Consider the following 17,684-nt stretch of genomic DNA (forward strand, 5'->3'; position numbering starts at 1 on the left):
GACATGTCTATTTGTTGATTAATAATTAACATTATAACCATAGTTATAATATTATTATTATATTAATTTATCTAATATAATAATAAACACACATATATAACTATATTTCATAGATAATTATATATAGGTTTATCCAACGGAAACTACCACACATCAACAAAACTAAAACAGCATGCAGAGCACAACTGCAATTTGTTTAATTTTTCAACTGTTATGTGCTGAAATTGTCCACAATTGAAACTAGAACTGAATAATTTATTGCTGGATGCATCATGCGGCAGCAACTCACGTGGAAAAACCAATATAGAAACAATAGATCCAATTTCTATTCAGTTGTAGCTGCTTGAAACATTGATATGCTAAACTGGAAATATTTTTCAGAATGAGAATAATAATCTTTTCCACTCACAAGCTATCATTTGGCAGATTTGAGTGATAATATGACTGATTGTGCTGAAGGTATGGTTGATTAAACCTTAAAATGCCCATATGTGCTGCTGGAGTGGGAAGCAAAATGAAACTAAATCTGCGAACTGAAGATTAAACAAAATGCAGAGCACAACTGCAAGTAGTTTAACTTTTCAACATCTATCTGCTGAAATTAACCAAATCTGAAAGTAAAATCGAATAATATATTGCTGGATGAATTATGCGGCAACAGCTCACATGGAAAAGCCAAAATAGAAATCACAGGTCCAATTTTTATTCAGTTGTAGCAGCTTGAAACATGGGTATGCTAAACTGGAAAATATATTTCGGAATCAGAATAATAATCTTTTCCACTCACAAGGCATCATTCAGAAGATTTTGGTGATAATATGACCGAAAATTCTGAAAGGCATGGCTGATTAAACCTTAGAATGCTCGTATGGGCTGCTGGAATGGTATGTCTGCTGTGGCATGGTTTGAAGGCTGCTTGGTGGCTGTTAAAAAGTGAATAGCAACTAATATTGCAAGATGTAACCCCCACAATGATGGTGCTCCAAAATAAATTAATTACATGCGGGTTCTTGGCAAATAGTATGGTTCGTGGCACCTCAAGCTTGGCTAAATAACATACAAAATCGATTGTGGAACTACCTTCTTCAATGGTGCAGCACTCAAAATGATGATGATGTGCTCACTGCAGCGGTAAATGTTGCCAAAATTACCAGCAAATGGTATAGACCTTTTTGGTACAATGCAACTGCAATTTAAGGTAGTGAACAACAGCTGTGAAGTTCTCCAAATTGTAGATACAATATTTGCTTGCAAATTTGAAGTTGAAGATAACTTGTAATTTGTACAGGACAGCTCTACTGCAACCCCAATGTGGATGTCATAGACCTTGATGAGGGTTTCTGTCTCCGAACCTAGAAATGGAAATTCAATAGTTTTTGCCCTCCAAATTCTCTAAATAGCCAAATGTTCATTATTGGATCTGGAAATAAACACGAACATCCAATGTTGAATTGTAAAGTGAAGCCAATATGATCCTTAATGATCCAAGTGCCTTTTCTTAAAACTTTCCAATCAGGTCCATGATTTAGCATTATTATGAAGTGTGTAAAAAATGTTTCTGAGCTAAGTATAATAATATTATGGAGTTGTCCCTTAAAATTGAAATGACCGGGCTGACTTAAAATAATATTTTTTATTTGTTTCCCTTGTTTTGGACATTGGCCTACAAGAATTGAGTAGACTAGAAGTCTTTTTCAGGAAGTGAGAATGGGCTAGAAGTCTTCTGTAAGATCTGAAAAGGTGACATGTGATAGGTGGATAGGGTAGGAGGCCGACTTGACTTATTTAATGTAAAAACTATGCAAATGCTATTAAACAAACAAACAACACTAGGTTTTGAAAGGTTTACGTTTATGAATTACTTACTCCATACTTGCATGTGTATAGTGTGCATGGTTGTTTTATATCTTTGCTAGACACGTTTGATGTGGTTGAGGGAGGGAGTCGAGTAGTTCCCGTCATATTTGTACATGCTTGTCTTTTAAGCAAATTTATAGGTATCAAACATTGACTTTTTTGAATTGCCAAGATGAGTGTTTTTTATCACAATATCTCAATGGTAAGAGGGAAGATAATATATAGACTCAAATTCTAGCCTAAATTGATGTGAATTCACGAGTCTGTTAGGTTTTTTTCATGTGATTCAGTTGTGTGAGTTTTTGTCGTGTGTTTTAGATAAAGGCAAAGACAAGTTTAGAGGGGACCCGAACCCCTTAAAGTAAATAAAAAGATAAACAATAAAGAACCCCAAGTTTTACAAAGACCTGAAACTTGAAGTTCACATAAAAAGCTAGGTTTTACAAGGACTTGGAACTAACAAAGTTTTTGTCGTGTGTTTACTTGGTAAAATGAGTTTATTAAAATTAATTATGACTTACAAGTAATTAAATCTTATGTTATTGAAATTTTAAATGTTAGAATATTTAAGTGTAGGGAATTAATTAAATACCTTTATTTAATTAAAAGTTTAATTAATTATTATATAAAAAACTCATAATTAAGTTGCACAAATGATATGAATTGATTTTAAAATCAAGTTGTATATTATATTTGATTAAATTAATTAATTTTAATTATTTTATAACATTGTGCTAAAACTATTAATTCTAAATTAAGTTATAATTATGCTTTTCTGAATGCACAACATTAATAATCAATTCCATGTTAAGAATTTAAGTGACTTAATTTTTGAATCAAATTATTAAATCATTATCTTTGTTAGTCCAGACTATTGTTTTCACTTGAATTATAAACAATTAAGGGTTCTTTGAAACTTCCAAAACATTAATATATCCTATGCTCATAGTATTTAAGATCTTGAATTTTGAAATTTATTGAAATTTATGTTTTCTTCCTATTGGTTGGCTAGTTTTTGCCAGTAGTTTAATTAGTTTTCTAAATTAAAAATAAGGACTAAAAAGTGAGCAGTGGCCAACTGTAAAGCTTTTATTAATGTTTGATAAGACAGTTGCCTGGCTTTGCATGTTTCAATATTAAGTTATTCAATGCGGCATTAAGTTTCTTCTCCAAAATGTATATGAAACTGTAAAATCCAAGTATGATTGTTTTATTTGGCTGTCCATTTCTAAATTTTATTTTGTCAAAAACTTGCAAGATGATATAGCCTCGCACATTGATTTAACCAGTGAGATTTTCAAGGCTCAAGTAAGTGAACAGAGAGGGTTGTGTTGATTCATAGGCGTCTCAAAGGGAAAACCTCTCTTATTGTGCTGGATGACCTGTGGGAGTTGTCTACAGAAGGTAATCTCTTGATTGAACTTGGTCTACTAGATGATAAAGATTGTAAAATTGTGGTTACTACAAGAAATAAGTAGGTTGCTCAAATTCGAAATGCTCGTATTTATGAGATGAAAAATTTGTCAGATGAAGACAGTTGGGAGTTATTTTGTTCCTACGCATTCTCAAATTGTGAGGTAAATAGAGCTCGACGACAGTTGGAACAAGAGGGTCAGAAGAGTGTAAAGTAGTGTGGGAATTTACCTCTGGCTATCAAAACGATAGTGGCATCCCTGGCCAACATAAGACTCCTCAGCAAATGGGTGTTAAAGCATCGTCAACTCGAACAAGTAGTCACTCCCATTGTTGACCCTGATCATTTTGCTCGCATGGAGATCTTGAAACTGAGTTAAAACTCTTTGCCTGCGCACCTTAAGTTGTGTTTTGCATGCCTTTCCTTCTTTTCCGAGGATGAAGAGATAAAAGCAGATCAGTATTTGATAAATTTGTGGATAGCGGAAGGATTCGTCCTAGCAGGAGAGGAGTAGTGGGATACAGGTTGTGTTTTGTTAGATCAACTCGCCCAGCTTTGTTTGCTTCAAGAGATTCACGTAGGTGATATGCGTGGGCGACGTTCTTTGTGTAAGTATTGTAAATTCATGACCTGTTGTATGAAACAACTTTTTGTTCATCATTGCACTTTAAATGAACTATTAAATTGAAGTGCTTCTAGCATTATCACATCTTAGCTAATTGAATGTTTTCTGGCTGTTAGTTAAATGTTTGGATATGCATAATCCATTTGGAAAAACACTCCGCATGTATGTACCTTTTATATATAAATTGACTTTTTGCAGACATAGATTGAAGTGTTTTTCCCATTACGAGATGCAATTAATATGGATATTTTTTGGGACTTGATTTAAATGTCTGGTAAATACTGTATATACATGCTGTAGTGGGTGTCATCTATATTAATGTTGAGCATTCAAGTGTCTCACCAATTATTTGATGATTCTAATTTTTCTCCATTTAATGCAAAGTGAGGGGATTCTAGATAAGGCTCTTGACTTTGATATCTTCGTCAACATATACAGATTTGCTGCGAAAACAATCATAAATGCAACGTAAAGTTAGTTAATAGCCAATCACGACACCAATTTTCAGGTATAAGGGCACTGTAGCCTCATGGTAGTAGATGATATACACACCTCGCCTTTGTTCTATGAAGGAGAAGGTCAATCCACTTAAATGTTTCAATGCTGACATATATCAATAGTATTTTCAAGCCATTTCGATCTGTCTACGACATCCTCGATATGGATTTCTACATTTTAGTGCAAATAATGGTCTTATGGACCAATCATCCATTCTATCTTTTATGAAGCAGTTTGCAACAAGTGCAGAAATATCAAGATCAAAATAAGAGGTGGTACAAGTAATTAGAGCATCACAACAGTGATGCCTCCATATACATTCCTCTATCTGTGGACACCTCTGAAGTACCCTCTTCACCATCAAGCACTAGCCCTCCTGTTTCACCCTTCTCATGTTGGTAAGGCTTTGCGAGATTATAGCTGTACCTATTTGGGGAAACAAGAAGTTAAAAGGAAGTTACGATTGTATATTTTGTAATTTCTCAATATTTTACCTATACCCACATTGATCCTCAAATCATTAGTTAACTGGAGCATATCAAAGAAGCAAATCCTTAATTACAACTATTGAACAATCTTCAAACTTCGCATTTTTAACGATATCTCATTGTCATTGTATTTCTGAATTTAAATTGTGGTGTGAAACAAAGGGTTTCCAAAAAAGATTGTGCAATTGCCTCTTAAAAGATTAATGGCTATAAAAACTTGCAGTTTTTAGAGGCAAATTACTGATACAAGTTATTTAAGAGGTCCAAGAGACAAAAATAATAAATTATTAGACTTCAAGGTCAACAATAATTCATTGCATCTAATCATTAATGTAGATTTCTGTTGCTACAAATTTGAATCAAAGTTGCAGAAATGGACAGGTAAACTTGTGGTGATTGTGTTATTGTTAGGCTGTGAGTCTAGTTTTTTTCCTGAATGTGTAATCAAAATTGTTTTAGAAAGATGTCTTTGGTGGAAACTATTTTAGATCTTTGGTGGAGACTATTTTAGAACTTTAATAACAAAGTATGAGAGTTTTATATCTTTGAAGTGAGCCATTTAGAAGGCCACGAAATTGACTCAGAACAATCCAACAATTAGAATTTATTTCATTGGCCATCATAATATGTTGTCCCTAGTATAAATCTAGATGTAGATACAATGCAGGTAAAATTTTTTTAAGGAAAAGAATCAATGCATTCCACGTTCATGAGACAACTTCGTAGACATATATATTAAAGGCAATTATTATGATTGTATTGATATGCACCCAAAATTCTTTGGTTCTCCTTTCCATGAATTAGTCTATGGTTTTTTTCTCACTAATTGATTCCACGTATATGTACATAAGATAAGATAAAATTATTAATGTCCACGAAAAATCAAAACGGTTTATGGGATTGAGCATACAAACAGAAGAGCCAGCCAAGCAAAGGCACCAAACGGTGACTGAAAAGGAAAGGAAACAAAGCAACAAGAAGAAAGAAAGACAAGGAAAGGACTAAGGGTTCTTCATTGTCACAAAGAAATCCGTAATAGAGAGGCACATCTGTGGACAATTCATAGTCTTCGGATGTCGTGAAGAACCCCTATAGGACTGATGCTGCCTGTAGAGATCGGTACAATGTCTGACAGATTTGGAATGTGAAGTAGTGGAAGGCCTTTTCAAACCCCGCGGAGGAGACAAGGGAGAGAAAAAGGTGGTAATGAGCTGATCAGAAGTCCGTCTCTGATGAAAGGACTGCAGGGTATTCTCTCGAAGATGGGTGGCCTCCTGAAGATAAAGTGCTAAACGCCGCTGATTAATATAACTGAAGAACATCAAGAGAGAAGAATAGTCTTTGAAAAGGCAATAGAATCTCCCTTTGATCTCATGGTAATGAGGACAACAAAATATGAAGTGAGTCTAATAATTTATACTAATTAAAACTAAATCATTTATACTAACTCAATCTAATAATTTATCTCTCTTCTTGTTGTTGCAATAGGCAGGGACTCTAGCTCCCACTGAGCTCTTGTTTTATTAAAGGTTCAATTTTGATTTTAGAAAATGAGTTTTTCTATACGATGATTTACGTCTATTAGGTTGAAAAATTGTGATTGTAGGCGAGGTTGAAAAACTTAATATTGACATTCTATTCGAAAACTTAATATTGACATTCTATTCGAGAACTTGATGTTCCATTCAAAAAGATTATCTACCTTGTATTTAATTTGGCCGTTTCCATTAAGTCATGCTTTTGGTGGATTTGGTTTGCATGTTTATGTGAAAATGTTAAAATGTTAAACCCTACGAGAAAACCTAAAAAGAAAAATAAGAATTTATGTTGATTATAAAAATATTATAAAACCTTTTAATTATTATTATTTTTACTTGGTGGGGTGGTGGTTTCACCCACCCATGACAACCTTAAAGAAAATAGTGGGTGTTAATTGTTGAAACTAGTGTGTTACTATGCGACAAGGTGGTGTGGGCATACCCCTTGATGCCTAGTAAAATATGCTTGTATTTAAATATATATTAAATATAAAAATAAAAATTGTTGAAGTTATCTTAATTTTTAAAAAAGTTTAAGTAAATTGAATTAAATTGAATACAAAGTATTTAGCTTGTTTATATTTTCTTTAAAAAAATTAATTAAAATAATTGTTTAATAAGATAAATTAAAATGAGTCTAAAAATAAAGATTTTATTTAATTAATAAATATTTAAATTTAATAAAATAAAATAACAATTTAAATTTTTTGTTTTAAAAAATTAAATTAATTTTTTCGTAAAATAGAGCTTTCTTTAATTAGTAAATATTTAATGAAGTGAAAGGTTGATTATGTAAAGGAGGTTAATTTCTTCTAAATTGAAGTTTGAACATAAGTAGATATTAAATTTAGTTAATATTTATTTACTATTGGATCATAGGAATTCAAAAGATTTAAACTAATAGGAAATTATTTATGCATAATCTTCACATGGGTAAATTTTTGAACTTATATGAAATATTAATCGTATTCAAGTTATTGTCTTCTTTGATGTGACTTATTGTGGGGTTTATGTTGGCCATGGGGGTTGTACATAGAGGCTTTAAGAGCATATGATTTTAATGTCGTGGCGATTATATGAGGTACATTATGTGATGTTTTAGTCATGCTTATTTTTCCCAATCAATGTTCTAAGCTCATATGTTTGTACTATTTTGGAGTGTATTATGTGACAGCTTGAGGATCAATTTTGGATTTTTTGTATTAGCTTGAGGACTTATGTGCATTTGTTATATTGAGGTTTGAGGACCCATGTGCACTTATGAAAATTATGGTTTGGAGACCAATGTGTGTGTTCTAGTTACCTTCTTATGGAACCATACTTGCTTATTATTTTATTTTTGAGACTATGTTTTATGAACTCAAGATAAGTTACCTAGATGTATGGATGGGAGTGGCTTGCACTTGGGGCAGGTACCAAAGTGACTACCGGGATAATCTACTATAAGTAGCTTACTAAGTGATAGCTAAATTTCATTAAGAGGTTAAAATGAATTAATTAATAAGATGTGTGGTTCCTCGCTCATGTGTGGTCCCCATTGTGGTGGTGTCTTTGACCCATGCTCCATGGTCTCATGGTATCTTGGGTAGCACACATCTTCTTTCTCTCATAACATGCTCCCTCTTCCACAGAAGTGCGAGAAGCTAGTGGTTAATCTTTCCAATGTTGTTTTAGATCCCTTAGCTTCCAATTTCTCAAAATGAGGCACAAGGTTCACCTTGTATCCTTGATTTATTTCTTGTGTTCAAGTTCCTGTTGAAGTTGATAATATAGCTTGTTCCTTCCTGCTAATACCATCAAAGAGGTCAATCATGATTGTGTCAATGCCCTTACATGTGCAAAGCGACCAAGGTGAAATGTCTCTAAACCTGAAGTCTTTGCTTTCAACCAACTATTCATAACAATAACATTTTTATTTCCGAAGTCGATAAGGGAAAATGTCTTAGTCATCATAAACAAATAAGACTATATTACCAAAATATACGACCTTGCAGACACAAGCAACATAAGTCTTGGCTCATAATCCTATTAGATTATTTTAAGTAGCTTAGATTCTTGCTAAATTTAGCTTGTTCTTTGAATCTTTGTCAATGGTCATTTACACTTTCTTTTTTAGTTTTTCTTAATTTAGTGTATTTTTAGGCAATGCTATCATTAATATCTATAAATTCTATTTAAGAGTGCATTGCTAATATAATTATTAAGTCATTTCTTACAATCTTATGGTACCGGAGCAATGATTTGTTTACACTTTGATTCCAACTCCAGCTAGGGTTCATTGCAAAAATTAGACCAGTCAAATTTTAATTTCAGGAAGATTTCTTTGGTGAAAATCCAATATTTATTTTTCTTTACCATATTTTGTAGTGTGGTCAAAAACTCATTTAGGGTTTTAGTGCAAAATTAATAGGTGACAATTTTGTTTTTCATATGCTATCTACAAATTCTCTTTGTTTTTCTAGTTGAAACACCCTGACACCTTCCAATTGTCCTCATGCCTTCAAATACATGATTTTTAGTCAATTTTTATTGATAAAAGACATTTTTTATTATTTTATTAATTTCAATATATTTACATAATATTTTTTTGTCCCCATTCAAAGTGCATACATCAATGAAAAAAGAATGAGAGAAAAACTCTGGTCTTGCTTGGGATGCTAGTGTCTTGTCTACTGAAACATATATTTGCCCCTCATTTAGATAGGGGACTCTGAGAAGGCATTCCTTCTCTAAGATGTAATTGACTATTAAATTTGATTACATTTGTCCCTTATTTAGGGATAAAATTACATTGTTTAATACACTTTCCCATTGAATGTGTTGTTATATGGAGCCTAATTAGATTCAAAGGTTAAAATTTTCCATAGTTCATTTGGCGTGGTTTCTACCATAATTTATTACGGAAGTTTGGGGACAATGCCCCCATGCTCTAGGGGTTAAGACGCAATATCCCTTGCAGGGTCCTAGGGCAGCGCCCTCGGTAGGGTCAATGGGAATCACCCCTTGTGGGGTCATGGGGTCAACGACCCCAAGTGAGCTTCTTGTCGTGATACAAGGTGGGGTAGAAGGGTAACACCCCCAAAGCCAAAAATAAATTTTCTATTGCAAAAGGCATCAAGAGTTTTTTTTTTTTTTTTTTCTTCTATTGGTTGGCTTATTCTAGCCCTAATTTTGTAAGCAATAAAATGTTTGCATAAAATGGATTACGGTTAGGGATTTCATTATGTATGATACAATGTAGCTTCTTGCGATAGTATTGAGTGGTAAGAGATTGCAAAAGTGTAATTAGGTTGTAATCACTGGATAATAACAATATTGGACTCGTTGGTGGATGAAGCCCAGGGATCGGGTGAACCACGTTAAATCTCGTGTCTTGTGTTCTCTTATGTGTGCTTTATTATTTTTTGATATTGGATATATTTGCATGTAATTGTTATTTTTGTCTTGTTAATCCTAACAAGTGGTATTAGAGTGAGGTTGTTCTAGTTATCTTCTGCAGGAAGGTCTCATGGCTAAGTGAGAGTCACGGTTTAATGGGAGAGATAGAAGATGAGGGTAAGTTGAAGGTTGAGAAGTTTAATGGGTAGAACTTTCAGTTATGGAAAATGCACATGGAGCACCATCTTTATTAGAATGATTTATGGAAGCCATTGCAAGAGAAGGTCAAGAAAGATGCAACTATGACAGATGAGGACTGAGATATTCTGGATAGAAAGGCACTTGGAAGTATTCATTTATGCCTGACATAATTAGTGACATTTAATATTACGAAAGCAAAGACGATTGAAGAGTTGATTCAAACTCTTTAAAGTTGTACAAAAAGTTTGCTTCAAACAAGGTATTTCTCATGAAGTATTTATTTAATATGAAGATGGCAGAAGGTGGATCGATTGCTGATCATTTTGTTAGATAACTGAGAGTTAGGGGCGGGGGGGTTGTTGAATCAGTTATGTTTAGTTATCCTGCAATCCTTTCAAACGATTTCAGTACCAAACAAACTTCATAGTCATCATAAGCATTCATTCGGTATACACTTTCAACTTCTCAATAAACTCACTTCACTCCAAACTGTTCGTTCACTGTTCTATTACAATTGATTGATAGTAATAAAACTTAGTTATTACCGACCATTGACTTAGTTGTTATCGAGTTGCAGTGAAATGAAAATAACATGTAAAATAACTTGCATCATGAAAACATTCGCACATTTGATAAAATAACTTCCTTTGATAATTTCACTCGTCACCATAGGTTTACCAACTAACTTAGACTCATCCATCCAAAAGTCTTCAAGATTTCTTTCACATATTTAGATTGAGTCACATATATACCTTGTTTGATGAACTTGTAATCCAATGAGAAGTTTGTTCTCACCAAACATTGACATCTCAAATTTTGTACTCATTTGATCAACAAATGTCTTACATAACATGCCATTTTCCCCATAAATATAATGCCATCAACAAATCTTTCAGCAATCAACACCATCTCATCAAATTCACATTTCAAATACAGACTACTGTTCTCACTTGTTCTAGCAAATCGAATCTTAATCAAATAGGAACACAACCTTTCATACTATGCTCTAGGTACCTATTTCAGTCCATACAGTGCATTGTTCAGTTTGTAAACAATGTTTCTCTAATCAAGTTTAACAAATCCTTCAGGTTGTTTAATATAGACTTCCTCTTCAAGTATTTCATTCAAAAATGAAAATTGGACATCCATTTGTTAAACTTTGAAATTTTTGTATGTAGCATAGGCTAACAATGTTCTTACACCTTCCAATCTAACAAAAGGTACAAAAGTCTTAGCATAATCTATACTTTCTTCTTGTGCATAACCTTTGCAAACTATTTTTGCCCTGTTTCTTATCATTTCTCCATTTTCATTCAGCTTGTTCCAGAAAACCCATTTGGTTCCAAACACATTTTTGTTTGCAGGTCTTGGTACTAAAGTCCATGTATTGTTCTTCTCAATCTGACCAATCTCTTCATTCATAACATTTATCCAATCCTCATTATCCAATGCAACTTTAACTGTTCTTGTTTCGAAATGAACAATCAAATAGGTACCATCTCTTAACTTACTTCTTGTCTGTACTCCAGTGCTTTTGTCACCAATAATTTGTTCAAGGGAATGATTCTCTCTCACATACTTGGCCAATATAGGTTTGGTTCTTTGATTTTAAAAATTTTCTCCACTCAATAGGGGTGTAACTTCTTTCTCGAATTATACTATTTGGTGCTCAGATGAAACATTTTGTAACTCGGGTGATACTGTTTGGTGCTCGTGGTTCTTTTGCTGTAACTCAGATAGTGTCTATAGTCTCTTGATACATATACACAAACTTGTTGTAATCTTCAGCATCCTTCTTACTTTCCACATCGTTCTTATCTGCAAACTCATCAATCCTTACATTCACACATTAAATCATTTGGTTAGTAGCTTTGTTCAAACATTTATAAGCTTTGTTCTTAGATGAATAGCCAAGGAATATACCTTCATCTCCTTTAAAATTAATTTTACCATTCTTTGCATCCTTGTGAATATAACACATACTTCCAAAGATTTTCAAATAACTTACATTTGATGTATAACCATACCAGAGTTCGTAGGGTGTCTTATTTGTTCCTTTTGTCAACTATACTCGGTTGAGAGTATAAACAAAAATGCTACTTGCTTCTATCGAGAATATCTAGGAAATATCTTTTTTAATCATCAGTGTTCTTGCACAATAAACAATTGATCTATTCCTTCTCTCATCAATTCCATTCTGTTGTGGTGTCCTTGGTGCATATAACTGTCTCTTAATTCCATTCTCAACACAAAAGATAGTGAATTCAACAAACATAAACTCACCACCTCTATCACATTTCGAACATTTCAAAGATTTGTTAGTTTCTTTCTCAACTCTAGCTTTATACCATTTGAACATATCAAAAGCATGTGATTTCACTTTCATGAACATAACATTCATCATTCTAGAATTGTCATCAACTAATAATATGAAATATCTGTCTCTATACTAATTTTCCACAACTATTGGTCCACATAGATTCATATGCACTAGTTCCAGGGTATCATTTGAAGTGTGTGTTTTTCTTGAAAAAATAGATTTTCTCAAACTCTATTCTTTCTACCGACCTTCACCATGTTCTCAATGTTTACATGACACATCCTTTTACGCCACAGTCATACAATCTCAACTTTAGCAAATAAGTATGTCTCAATAGTAGGATCAAGATAAAATAAATTACATCTTGTTTGCAGTCCATTTCCAATCAAATTTATTTCATCATCATAGGTCTTGACTTCTCTATTTTGAAGTTCTAACTAGTGACTTGAACTATTCAGCTGAGAAATACTCAAAAGATTATACTTTAGTCATTTTACCTAGTAAGTACCATCACATATGATCTTATCATTCAACATTAGTGATCCTTTACCTTTGACTGGACATGAAACATCATTACCTAGCTCAGCAATTCCACCACCATCAGTTTCTTCAAATTTATCAAACTTACTTAGATCACCAATCATATGATATGAGAATCCACTATCTATAATCCATGAATCATATTTGCTAACATGCAAAATAAAGGCAATTTCACTTTCATACCTTTCTCCACTAGGATCTTCCTTGATAGAAACATAGACCATCTCAACTACTTCCTTCTTTTCATCATTATTGGACTCAGTGTGGTCTTATTCAACAATGTAACAAGACTTCTTCCCCTTGTCTTTGTAATCCCCATTCTTCCTGTACTAGTAATCTTTCTTGTCATTTTTACCATTCTTACTTTTGTTAGGACACTTGGTAGAAAAATGACCAACTTCATTACATTTGAAACAAATTAGGGGCAATTTACCTTTTCCTCTTGGCAATCTTTTTGCAAGCAATTTTTAGGTTCATCCAGATCATCCACAGATTTAGATGCACTTTCTTCCTTACTTTTCTTCTCTTTCTTGCAACTTTCAATTGTTAGTGAAGATTTTAATATATTTCTAATTGTAATAATACTATTGTCAAAATTGCCCAATTCAAATGTAGTTAACTAACCAACCAAACTGTCAACTATCAAAATATTACCAGATATAGTTCCCACTTCTTGAATTGTAAAAACTTTGATAGCATAAACATGCATAAGAGTCCTGAGAACTTTACTTCCAATCATAGTATCACTAATAACTCCTCCAACAACATTGATTGCACTTACATCTTTGATTTAGTTCACATACTGGTTCAACATACTCAACTTCTTTCATTCTCATGTCATCATACTTGCATCTAAAACTTTCAACTTTAGCTCTTCTTATATTTGGATCTTCACCATGAATAAGTGGTAATTCATCCCACATCTAATTAGCATTTGTGCAGTTCTTGATATTATCAAACTAGGCATCATTAAGAGCATATGCAATCTTAACCATCAAACTATTGTGGCTCCTCTTCTTAGGCATTTGTTCTATTGTCATAGGGGCAAGAGGTGCAACATATTTTTAAAGTTTAGTTATCCTATAGTCCCTTCAAATTTTTTTGGTACTATACAAGCTTCATAATTATCATAAGTATTCACTTGGTATACACATTCAACTTCTCAATTAACCCACTCACTCACTTTACTCCGAACTGTCTTCACTATTATGTTATAACTGATTGACAGTAATAAAAATTACTTATTACTGACCATCAATTTAGTTGTTACTGAGTTGTAGAAAAATAAAAATAACACGATCAACAACTTGCAACATAACAACATTCACACATTTGACACCAAGACTTTTAATATGGAAGCCCTATAAAGGGAAAAACTACTTAGGACTGGCAACCCAAAATTTTCACTCTTCTGAAGTGAGCTCTGCTAGGAGCCAACATTGTTAAAGGTTTACATACGCATTGTTAATGTGATTTTGTTAGAGGATTTACACAAAAAGATCATCTAGACCTTATCACTCCTTTATCTTATCCGAAGAGTGGGATTCTCTACAGGGCTTATAAACACCGCTAATTGATGTTACCATATAAGAGTCCATAGACTTGTTAGGTCCACAAAGTTAAGAGATTTTTTGCTACAATGGTTAGAAAATAACAGTACAAATGATCTGTTAGGTATAACACTACCTTGCTTGTTTAGATATCCTTTATGTTCAATTTCTTTTTGATTTCTATCCTTTGATCTCTTTACTTTATGCTCTTGATTGACTGATTCACTCTTTTTTTTTTCCCTTCTTTCAACTATGCTCGGTTCACCTAGCTCTACTTACAACCACTTCACACTTTTATCTTTTTCTTCCTTAGCATTTGATCAACAATACAATAAAAAACCAAAAAACTCGCTCAACTACTCATTAAATAGTCTTCTCCATGCTTCTGAATTCTTCCAATTATTGTTGCTTAATCATGATCATTGATCTTAGATTCATACCAAATGAAATGACTCTAGACACTTGGAAAATATACCGTTATAGAACTTCATTCCATCCTTATCCTTCTTCAATCTCCATGATTGGATCTTCCTTGCATTCTTCCAGTTGTTGATCTTGTAAGAAACTTTGATTAATGCCTTTGAACATCTTGAACATTCTTGAATTCCACCAAAAGTTAGCTTCATATTCCATCTTTTTAAATTTGTTCTTCTTACTGTTACTTGGTCAACATAACATCTCACTTAGGTAATATAATACTCGGTCATTACTAAATTTACAATGGCAATACTGAGCTTCCAACTTAAGTTTTCCAATTGCTTGGTAAAAATTGTAGTCACTCTGTGAATACTATCTTCCTTCTTTAACCTTGTCACTCCATGTAGCTTGTATAGGCTAATATATTTCAATATCAAAGGATTGTAAAGCAATCTAACAAATATTCCATTATCATTATCCAACTCAGTCAAGTGCCATTGAATACCATAATTATCTACTCCGTCTTTTCATACTTTATTCAATCCCTCTTCATCAATCATATTGATATGACACTCTATTGAGTTAACACATGTCTAGCCAACTAAGACTTTGACATCAATGACAACATAACTATCGATATGACTCTTTTACATACATTCATAGTGTTACCCTACCTTTTCCCCAATGTGCAATATCGTCGGTCAATTCCCCTTTTGCAACTTGAAGTTGAACTTGAAATTCGAAACTTCAAGTTCAAGTTCGGTTTCACTTGTCTCCCTTCGTCTCGACAAAGTTCTCTCTCGTCGGCCCAGGATCATTTTCTTGAAGTTGAAGTTGAAGCAGAGTTCGACTCAAATTTCAACTTCAACTTCAACTTTGAGGTTTGCTGATGTTTGCTTGTTTTCTTGCAGGATGTGCATCAGGAGATTATAAACTCATTTCTATAAGGCAAAGAAATGGGTCCCACCTCAGGGTGATATCAAAGATGCGAAGGGAAATAGTTATGGTAATTGTGAGAAATCATGCTAAAGTATGGTTACTTTATGGGAAAAAGTGGTGCGTGGATTTTGTGACATCATGAAAGGTTGAGCGTCACACAGATGTGACGGATATTAATAGCAAATAGCCTTGCAAGTCTTGTCAAAGTACATATGGCACGTTTGTAATAAATTTTTTCTGCCCTCTCAAATCTGCCCTTGGATTTTCAAGAAATGATTCCCTATAATTACCCTTTGTCTTGCAGGAGTGCTCATTTAACCATCTTGAGCTCTCGACATCGACTGGTAAGCAAGGAAAGTGGAAGTCTGAGCTCTACTGAAAATTGTAAGTGCATTATCTCCCACTCTGTCATTTCTGTGCCTGGTTTTCATTTGAAGTGTTTTGGTTTAATTATATAAATTTGTATCTTTCAAATTGAACCATGACGCTTTTCTGCCCCAAAATGCCTAAGCTTGAAAAACCTTTCCTTTTGAGTTCCTTACCCGAAATTTGGGATGCTTTCTTGGTAAAAAAATCCTACCAGATATAATTGAGCGGGCAAGGAATGTTTAGTCTGGTCCTATATATTAGAAATTAGTTAGCAGTGGGTTGTTAGAAGCTGCCACTTTCCCACCAGCTATAGAATGCCCAGAATTGGTTGTTGAATGTGTGAATCGCTATGACCCCAACACCAAGTGTGCAAAGAAAGTTTCAGGAGAGATGCTGGTTAGGATAAATAGGACAAGTGTCAGTTCGGCTCTGAGAATACCTCATAAAGAACCCTATGAGCCTTGGACCTTTGAGGAGTCTGAGCGTCTATATTGCGATAGAAAGAAGAATTACGAAAATATTGTAGCTCAAACTTGGCTTTTGAGGCCGACTGAAGGGGGTTCTAGATTGCCTAAGCCTTTGACATTAAACATTTCATTAAGGAAATTGCAGACATTGTGTTACTTTTGAACGGATCAAGTGCAATGACCACACTTTCCATTGGGAAAGATGGATGTACCTTTTCATTCAAAAAATTGTTGAAGGGGAAAAATTCATTGATTGGGCATATTTAATAGCTGAAAATCTATATAAGGTTCTTATAGCAGTAAGTAGTTTTAGCCTAGTCTTTCTGTACTCCTTCTTAGTCTATATTCTAGTGGCATCCAAGGAATGGGAGGGACTTCCACAAATGCCCTAGACTGAAGAAATGACCATCTAGCAATACTACAAAGACCTTCAAGCAATTGAATCTTGCAAGGAATTCAAGAGAGTTAATGATGTCTTTCTTGAGAGGTTAGTCTTTGAGCTTCAAGGCCATGAGAATCATAGATTATTAGAAGAATCAATGCAAGCTATCAAAATCTTTGGTTGTTTCTATATTTAGTTTCCTAAATTTATGTATCTCAGAGTTGGGGTTTTTTCTGGTGAATCTCTTAAGTTGTGATGCTATTGTTTAGACAATATTACCTTATTTGAGATATGTAGGCAGTTCATTTCTATGCTTGAGTACTCTGAAAGTACAAAGAAGTCAACCTCTTTTTTGTTCCCCATTGAAATTTGTCATTACTAATGTTCAAGTTACAAGTAGGCCAAGCTAGCACAAACTGCATTATCACATTTCTGCCTCAAACCATATGCTCCTAGAGAAAAAATTGATTATACATGATTTGCTAGGGATAATTTTGGGCATGCATCTTCATTAGTCCATGTTCCTCATTTAGAACATTATTGGGCCAATTGTCCTGATGAATTTGAAGTTAGAAAAAGATTATAGTCTAGGTTGACAGTCAACCAGATTAATATGTTTAAGGTGAACCTCAACACACACAAGATAACGAAAGATGAAAATTAGGACATGATTGACCCATTCTATTTTGATCAGATTGAAT

The 17,684-nt window shown here is 33.6% G+C and overlaps 1 long non-coding RNA gene across 1 annotated transcript; it reads left to right on the forward strand.

Moving 5' to 3' along the window:
• The first annotated feature begins 3,115 nt into the window (after positions 1-3,115).
• On the forward strand, positions 3,116-3,972 carry LOC149534804 (uncharacterized). The gene is made up of 2 exons (XR_016357278.1): positions 3,116-3,261; positions 3,385-3,972. It is a non-coding gene; the product is annotated as an uncharacterized LOC149534804 (long non-coding RNA).
• The last annotated feature ends 13,712 nt before the right edge of the window (positions 3,973-17,684 follow it).

The sequence above is a fragment of the Cupressus sempervirens genome, chromosome 10 (genome assembly GCF_028749045.1).
Source record: "Cupressus sempervirens isolate cs-2001-9-10 chromosome 10, ASM2874904v1, whole genome shotgun sequence".
Taxonomy (NCBI): Eukaryota; Viridiplantae; Streptophyta; class Pinopsida; order Cupressales; family Cupressaceae; genus Cupressus; species Cupressus sempervirens.